General features: G+C 36.3%; 1 pseudogene; it reads right to left on the bottom strand.

The window, feature by feature from the left end:
* Positions 1-974: 974 nt before the first annotated feature.
* Positions 975-8,228, bottom strand: LOC135329768 (uncharacterized; annotated as a pseudogene).
* Between the last annotated feature and the right edge of the window lie 2 nt (positions 8,229-8,230).

Here is an 8,230-nt window from a genome sequence, read left to right as displayed (position 1 = left end):
AAGCAAGCACTATGAGAATAAAGTAATACTGGAAGTCACTGAGTAACCTTTGACACGTAAGTGCTCCTCTCCATTACAGAATCCACAGTAAAAGCATTAGACAGTCTAAGTCTTGGAAAAGTAATAAAAAAAGACTTACTCTCATACACTAATAAGCACACATATTATTCAGTTCTTCACTATCTAAGATTCCAGAAACAAAAGCAAAAATTTGCCTTCCTTAAAATGACCAAGAAAAGCTCTACCTTATACACACATACAAGAACTATACAATATAAAAACTACCTCCCATTTTTAAAGACAGATTGCAATCATTGAAGAAGTTAGATTCCTTTCTGAAAAAATCCTGCGCTTATTATGACTGCAAGTAATATCTATGATTCAATGCATTAGGGAAGTTTTCAGTTACTTAATGTGTGCTTCATATGTCTGAACATTTTTTTCCACGTATTAACTTCAAGTATACTTAATGTTTCAGTAGAACGGCTGTTAAAAATATTTAAATCTGGTATCTGACTGGATTGTATGCAACTACAAATTAAGGTGGTCCCTCACATAATTTACTTATTGTTTTTCTGAGTATAACTATTGCAATATTTTCCTTATTTTTTCCATTGTTATAACTTCAAGTTACAATGGAAGTGAGAAGAGTCTAAAATACCAAAACAACCCCAAACAAATTTAATATCAGAGACAACTTAAAACTATTTCACAGCTATTAGGCAAGCAACACCCAGAATCCCAGTTGATGTTAAAGTCAGTCTTTTCACCTTCATCTTTTTATAAGATAAAATTGTTCTCAGTTCTTTATGCATTTCATATTATAAATATAAAATCCTGTCAGCCCATGGATTTCACATAATTTTAGACAAATCCCATCCATTCCCTGATATATACTAAAGCTAAATCTGACTGGACATGCATATTCTAACTTGAACAAAGAAAATCATATGAAGTTCAACCACAAAATGAAATTGGCATGTGTAAAACAGGTAAGTTTATTTTGTGACTGTTCAACAGCTTCTAATTTAAGATTATGAAGCTACAACACCAACCTTCATGAACATTTGATTCATTTTAATAGAAAATTCTTCTTGTATTTTCAGAAGTTCTCACAGGACTGAGTGCAACAGAAGGGGAGTGCATAGACACTAGCAATACAAGCCTGGCATGCTCTCTGCTGCCTTGGAAAAGTGCTGCCAGCATCCTGTTAAGTACATTCCACTATTAATCACAGGGTCTGCAGTGTCATCTTAGCTGAGCAAAAGCTTTGGTTCAGCTCCCCATTGGTGCTGCACTGGTTTATCATGGACAGCTGCAACAAAATAAAACAAGTAGTGTAAGACAGTTGCATTATGTATCTGATGACCCTCCCCACATCTACTTATACACAAAAATCAATTCTCTCCCATCAGTGAAAGGCTAAGTGATCTCCATTTTCTACTTTACTGCAGTATCAAAACATAATGATTTGCTATAAACTTCTGATTTTTTTCTAGTCCCCAAATAGGTAGTCTCTAACATCTTTCTTAATGTAAAATACAGTCCAATGCTGTATTCCTTTCAAGCAACCAATATCCTGCAAGCCTGAATACAGTTTCAGGTGAGGACACATTAAAAAGCTAATGTACTCCTCTGGCTGTTACTGTTCTACTGGCTCATGTATACCCATGTAATCACTGACAAGTGTATGTTGCACCAATTCCTTTCCTCGCCAGAGGAGTGTGTTTCAATACACATTGCCCACAGACTTACAAAGTTCTTCCTTGCATTTTACCTAAATCTTCACTACAAATTTAATCACTTATTATTTTACCTACAATGGAATGGAGAAAAAATTACCCCCTCTTTATAACCTTTTACATATTCAGCTATTACTATAATCTTTCTTCTCCATTTTTCTCTTTTCTAGATTTGAGCAAATCTAGCTCTCAACTATTCTTCATAGGTCACTTTCTAAGAAATTCCTACAGAGGAGAGCAGCAAATTAGCTACACTATTTTGGAAGTGTTATGTGCTCCAGGATCAAGTAAAGCATAAGTTACCTTTGCTTTTAAATGTGCAACACTCCTTTTTATACACTGCTGAACAACATTTTTGCAACAGTATTATATTGGCTTATTCACACCTCATCTTTCACCTGTGCATTTATTGTCCCTGTATTTATCACTGTAGGTATAGTAAGCTGCAATAGATATCTGCTAGATCATCTTACTGAGTCCAGATGTTCAACAAGTTATTTTGATCTTTTTTTATTCTGCTCTCAGAAACGGACAGTGTCAGGACTAAGTATGCTCTCTACTCCATCCCCACATTCTTACCAAAAACATTGAGTGGTACCTTAACCTAGGTCTGTCTCAGATCTTAGCCTGTCTTTTCAGTAATGCCCCTAGAGTTCAATTGCCAGCAACGGACAGCTACACTTCTAGAAGGACTCCAAGCTATTAAGAACTCATCTGTCAGAACAGGCAGTATATTCCACAGTCACTCTTGTGGATCTCTGACACATGGCCAAACACTACTGTCCTTCCTCCAAGCAGCTGTAGGAACGAACAGTGAAGTTCCTACTCTGCATTCAAGATTAACTGTTTCCCAGATTCTGCTGGCACTATGCCACTTGATCAGTTACAGAAACAAAGCATACTCATGAAATAATCAAGCCATGTCAATAAGAAATGCTTTAATTCCCCACACACAGTTCCTCTAATCTCCCACACTTCTGAGAACATCTTTCAGGTTATGTCAGTTTGATTAGTGCACACGCTCAGGTAACTGGCACTGAACGCCTAATAAGTAGTAATGGCATCCACTTCCATTTCATGGCAAGCTGATTATGCACACATTTAACTATCATGCCTGGTGATTACCAGAACTCCTATCAAGGAGAAAAAACTTCACTCCTTAAAAAGGCTGTATATAAAATATACTCAAAATAATCAGCTTGCCTTGAAAAATCAATACAAAACATCACTTGCTTGTTCCTCTAAGCTCTGGCTTTCTCTGAATACAGGCTCAAGTGCTGATTAATTTCCTGAAATTCAAGATTTCCCCCAAAATGTGTCCCTAATCACCTCAAAGTCCCTTCCCTGCTCTGCTCTCCCTCCCTCTATGACCACTGCAGCTCACAAAACCTTTGTTCTAACAGCACAGCCAAACTGTTCTAATACCAAAAAGCTCACAAGCAGAGAAAACACCTCTGACAGGTGCTGTAGCCAGATTACCAGCACCCATGATCTGCAAGAGATAGTCACCATAGTTCCAAACCCCTTCAGAATTAGGGAAGAAAATTGTTTTCAGTGTTTCAGTTTTCCTTTTTTTTCCCCCATGCACCTATACAAACACAAAGCCCTACAGAAAGGATAGCTAGTTTTCCTACTGGCTGGAAGGTATTTGCCTCTAAAGACTTGCAACTCTGCAAATGGCACACATGAACACTTATCTAGAGTCATTACAGACTTCATTTACAGGGATTGTGATCTACCTTTTTGAATCCACTATCAGTGCATTATAGGGATCCAGAAAATGAAGTCTTTTCATCCTGAAGGGTTTACAATCAAAACAAATGTTGATGTAACAAAAACAACAATTTGTTTATTTCCAGTTTTGCCTTCATTTAAGTCTGCCCAGCTGTCTTAAAAATCAGGCCATCTCTTTCTGCTCCAATACAAAATACTTAAATCAGAATATATGCCCTTTTATTTCACTTCTATAGCAATACAGTCATCTCTTTTCTACTTACAATTTGTAAATGCTCCAATAATTACATAATTATGTATTTTAGTGTATAATATTTCATTCTGCTTGGATATCTACAGTATCAACTATCTAGATATATGTGGTAAACATGCCAGTTATTCAGGAGTAAAAGCTGGAGAAGCCCCCTGAACTTTGATATTTTGTAGACTAGTATCTAATTATTTCAATATTGAGTAAAAGTATCCTTCCAGGATGAGACTCATTTAAAGAAAGTAAGACACTACTTTCATCTTTAATTGAAAATAAGTTTTCTAGCTAGAACAGATGTATGGTTGTCATCATCAGAATGGTTTTAACTAGAAACTTACAGGTATTAATCCAAATAGATACAAGGGCTTTGTCGCACTCTCCCCATGTTGGTGAAAGAGGCCAGGGTTTCTCTCCAAGCAGTAGCTGTTTTACAGGTTGATGTGGGAAGTATCCCAGAAGTCCAGGTCTTTTAGCAGGTGCTACTAGAAGAGGTGGAGGTTTACCCTTTGCACCTGAGTCCTATTTTTTAAAACAAACACTAGCATCTTATTTACACAGGACACTCTTAGAGGTATCTAAAAACACTGGGCTTAAGAAGTGGCAGTTACTCAGCTGAAGTGCGTAAAAACCAGCACTGCAGACAAAGCAATTTCTCCATGAACATGAACAGTTTCAAATGCCTCAGCTGTTATCATTCATAGCATCCTATTTTAAAAAATGTACAGTCACTGAGCTACAAATAAAACCTTGCTGTCTCTGACAACATATAGCACACTGGCTTACTATTACTAATCTTAGCATGAGCATGCTGCAAAGTATATTTCTCCACAATATTAATGTTAAGCTGTACAGATAAGTTAGAAAACAAAATGATGAAGTATAATTGGTATAGAAATTTAAAACCAGATTCTATTTCTGTGCGATGGTTCACAACAAACGTACCTGATGACATCTGAAGTAGGTTCTAAGAAAGGATTTAATCCATGACCATAATGTAGGTCACTAGTTGTGATTCACTATGCCTAGTATTCATTCCATTGATTCAGACTCAGTGTTAACATCAATGGTTGTCAAACCATGTATGGCTTTTTTACCCCATCATCTAATAAAATTCAATTACGCAGATTTCTCAGGTTTTTTTTTTTTTGCTGATTTACCTGTTTCAGTCATGAAAGCAGTATTTAATGTACAACAAAGCACCATGCCTGAATCCTATGCATCTAATATTCAGATTTAAAACCTGAACCTCCCTCACTGTTTCTGCTGCCCTTTTGGTTTTCAGTGAGCTTCAGTAACTCAAAAGAACTGTAACCAACTTGGTAACTAAAAAAGAAAGCTTTGGGGAATGGGAAAGTTCAATGTGTGAGGAAAAAAAAAGCCTTTCTAAAATAGCCAGGTGTTCACCTCAACCCATACCACTTCAAACAGATGCAAGGACAGTAGGTGAATCCTATTTCAGACTAAGGACATGAAAGATCCTATAAGCTTTATATCCTTATGCTTTCATAATGTTAGAATGGATTCATTTTTAGATAAAGAATTGAGTACTCCCCTACTCCTATCCTTTCACATAAAGTTTGCTCTGAGAATAATGCGGCTGAGCTCCATTCTTTTAACTATTATTTGATCATCACTAAGTATCTGCAAGTTCCAATTTTTCTATGTTCCACCTCTCTACTTGATTGTAATTCATGTAGTAGCTATCATGTTTTGTTCCATTTTAATGCACTGTGGCAAGTGACTAAGTCAGTCAAAAACTGACATAATGAATTAGTTTGAAATACAAAGCTGACATGCAGAAGTTAATTCTCTGCTGACCTGGGGTCAGAAGACCCCCAACGGCCTATCACCCACCAATGCAGCTTTAACCTGAGGACAGCTGACTGGCCTAGAAGACCATTCCTGCTTGGTTTTGGAAAAGAGGTAGAGGTTTACTTGAGGTATGAATGGCTATGCTCGAACTTGGCCTCACATTTGCTTGATCCATTGCGTCAACTTCAGCTGAAGGAACAGTTTGTTCACCAGGGCCTAGGTTAAAAAAAACAAAAGAGGGAAGCAATTCTTAAGAATTCATGTTAAGACAACACACAAGCAGTAAGTTGCAAGACTCATTACCCCCTTAACATGGGGAGATTCAAGCAGTTTCCATAGAGGTACTCCTATGACCAAAATGGAGCAGCTCTCCCAAGTCTATAATTTATGAGAGCAACGGGAGTCATTTTTCTTTAAAAATGTACTGCTGAATTTTAAACTTTGAGTAAAAAGCATATAAGCCATTCAATTACTGAACTCCTAAACCAAGAGTCACATTCAGCTTAAGGTTCTGCTGGATGTCACTAGAATATATTTACATGCATACAACATTATTAAAACTTAAACACAGTCTTAGCAGACAATCAGCAAATATTAACCTGCAACTGTGACCTGCGGGAGCTGCTGACCACTAGGGAGCTTGGGTATATGTCTTTATGTCATGTCTATTTCTGTGAAGAATATGTACATGCTACTCCAGGATAAAAGTACATGCTTATTAATACATACACTGCACTTTGATCTCTACTGTCTGTCATTTACTTACTTGGAAGGTACCCAAATTTGTTTATATCAGATTTAAAAGACATTTAAAGCTGTGATTCAGGGGAAAACATGGATACCTTCAATCATATCTTTCCTGGTCTTCATGTAGTCATTTGAGTTCAACTCCTCCCAATACAAGTATTTTCCCTAACTTAACAGAAAGATGTCTAATGCTCAGAGGCACATCCTAACTCTTGAAGGGCCTGTGCTAGGTAGTCATCCACCAGATCAGCTGCATTGTGTGAAGTCTCCTGTTCCTATGCTCCTGTTGCTCACACTCAGCAAATATTTTCCCAAATGCTTTAACTACCAGAGGCAGTACATCCTCCATAGGCATGTTATGATGTACTACAGAGAAGAGATAGCTGGCTTTATCAGGCTTGTGTTTTCATCTACTTCACACACTTACAAATAGAAAAATACAGCTGTTAAGTCAGTGTATAAAAACTGAATGAGATTTTAAAGCCTTCAGTTCAGTGTTAATATAAACCTCCTGTAAATAAGCTAACCTTCAGAGGTTAGTTTGATTTAGCCTAGCTATATGCAACTTTGTGTCAAATACAAATTAAAAGTTATAATTTCTCCCTTCTACTCTGTCAAAACACTGCAGGTCATTCATGATCTTAGGCTAATTTTGAGATAAAGATTCCCAGCTCCACACATACTTCCACAAATACCTAACTGAAATAAGAATAATATTTGGATAATTTTCTTAAATTCAGAATATTTTTACCTGAGTGGAGAACAGGGCAGTTATTTTACATTCAGAAAAAAGTATCTTTTTACCGTAGTGTTCCTGATATGCAAAAAAGATGCAAAATCTAAGATTAAAAGTTCTTTTAGAACTTTTTCTAAAAGAAAAAGCCAAAAAGTCTAAGACAGATTTTATTTTGATCCAGCCACACAGACGCAATGCAAGAAAGTGGATTTTTAAAATAAATTTTCATGTATATACACAATTTCCTACCATTATTTTCTCCATCTGAAAGCTGTTGGCTGTGCTTCATGCCATTTAGGAAGAAGCAATCCAAGGCAGTGTTTAATCACTTCACATATTACAAATTAGAAACTCAGTGAACTATTTCAAAGCTGTCTCATCTTAACTAGGTCAAATTTTGTTACCAAGTGCAATGACTCAGTGCTTAATATTTTAATGGATTCAAAGATATTTAAAATGCAGTTTTGAATGGAGACTATTTTAAGTGACATTTCTAAATGAAGCTAAACTTACCTTTGATGGATTCATGAAGCATGATTGCAGCGCAAGAGAAAAGTGTTACATTTGATGGTGCAACAAAAATAGAAAATGGATAACCATCATTTTCAATTTCTTGGAGTGCGTGTACAACCCAGCTCCAATGTAAGGTATATCATTTCTGCCACAAGGCCATGATCTTCCAGCTGATGGCCTATGACTAGAGCATATTGCCTTAAAGAAGAGGCTGGTTATTTACAAATAAAAATCTGTGTCACTGTTTGTTGTTGTGTTGTCATCCCTGCCTTGTATGCACTGGAAGTCACAAGCATTATGTTCAGTTATGTGAAGTATAATGATCCCAAAAAGTAGTATCTTGCTTAGATCAGCTACACTTCCTAAAATATAAGGAAATAACCGAGATCTGTTTTAAGCCACACTGAGAAAAATTTTTGAAGTATTTATCAAAGTATAGTAGGAAACTGCCATTGATGTTTGATCATGTTTTAGGGGTAAGTTTGTGAATGGAATACACTAGTTATTGAAATTATTTATGTTAACATTTGATTCTATTTCATCATCCTAGTATACTGGAAAACATCCAATGGAAAAGAATTGTCTTTCTATTACAAACTGTTACAGTGGCATTAGCGTAATTTTGTTAGAATAGCTATTTTTTGAAAAAATGCAGAGAGAGAAAGGGCAAGAAAAATTAAGCATAACAATCCATGT

The sequence above is a fragment of the Dromaius novaehollandiae genome, chromosome 13 (genome assembly GCF_036370855.1).
Source record: "Dromaius novaehollandiae isolate bDroNov1 chromosome 13, bDroNov1.hap1, whole genome shotgun sequence".
Taxonomy (NCBI): Eukaryota; Metazoa; Chordata; class Aves; order Casuariiformes; family Dromaiidae; genus Dromaius; species Dromaius novaehollandiae.
The sequence above is the reverse complement of the archived record's forward strand: the minus strand, read 5'-3'. Positions and strand labels throughout refer to the sequence as shown.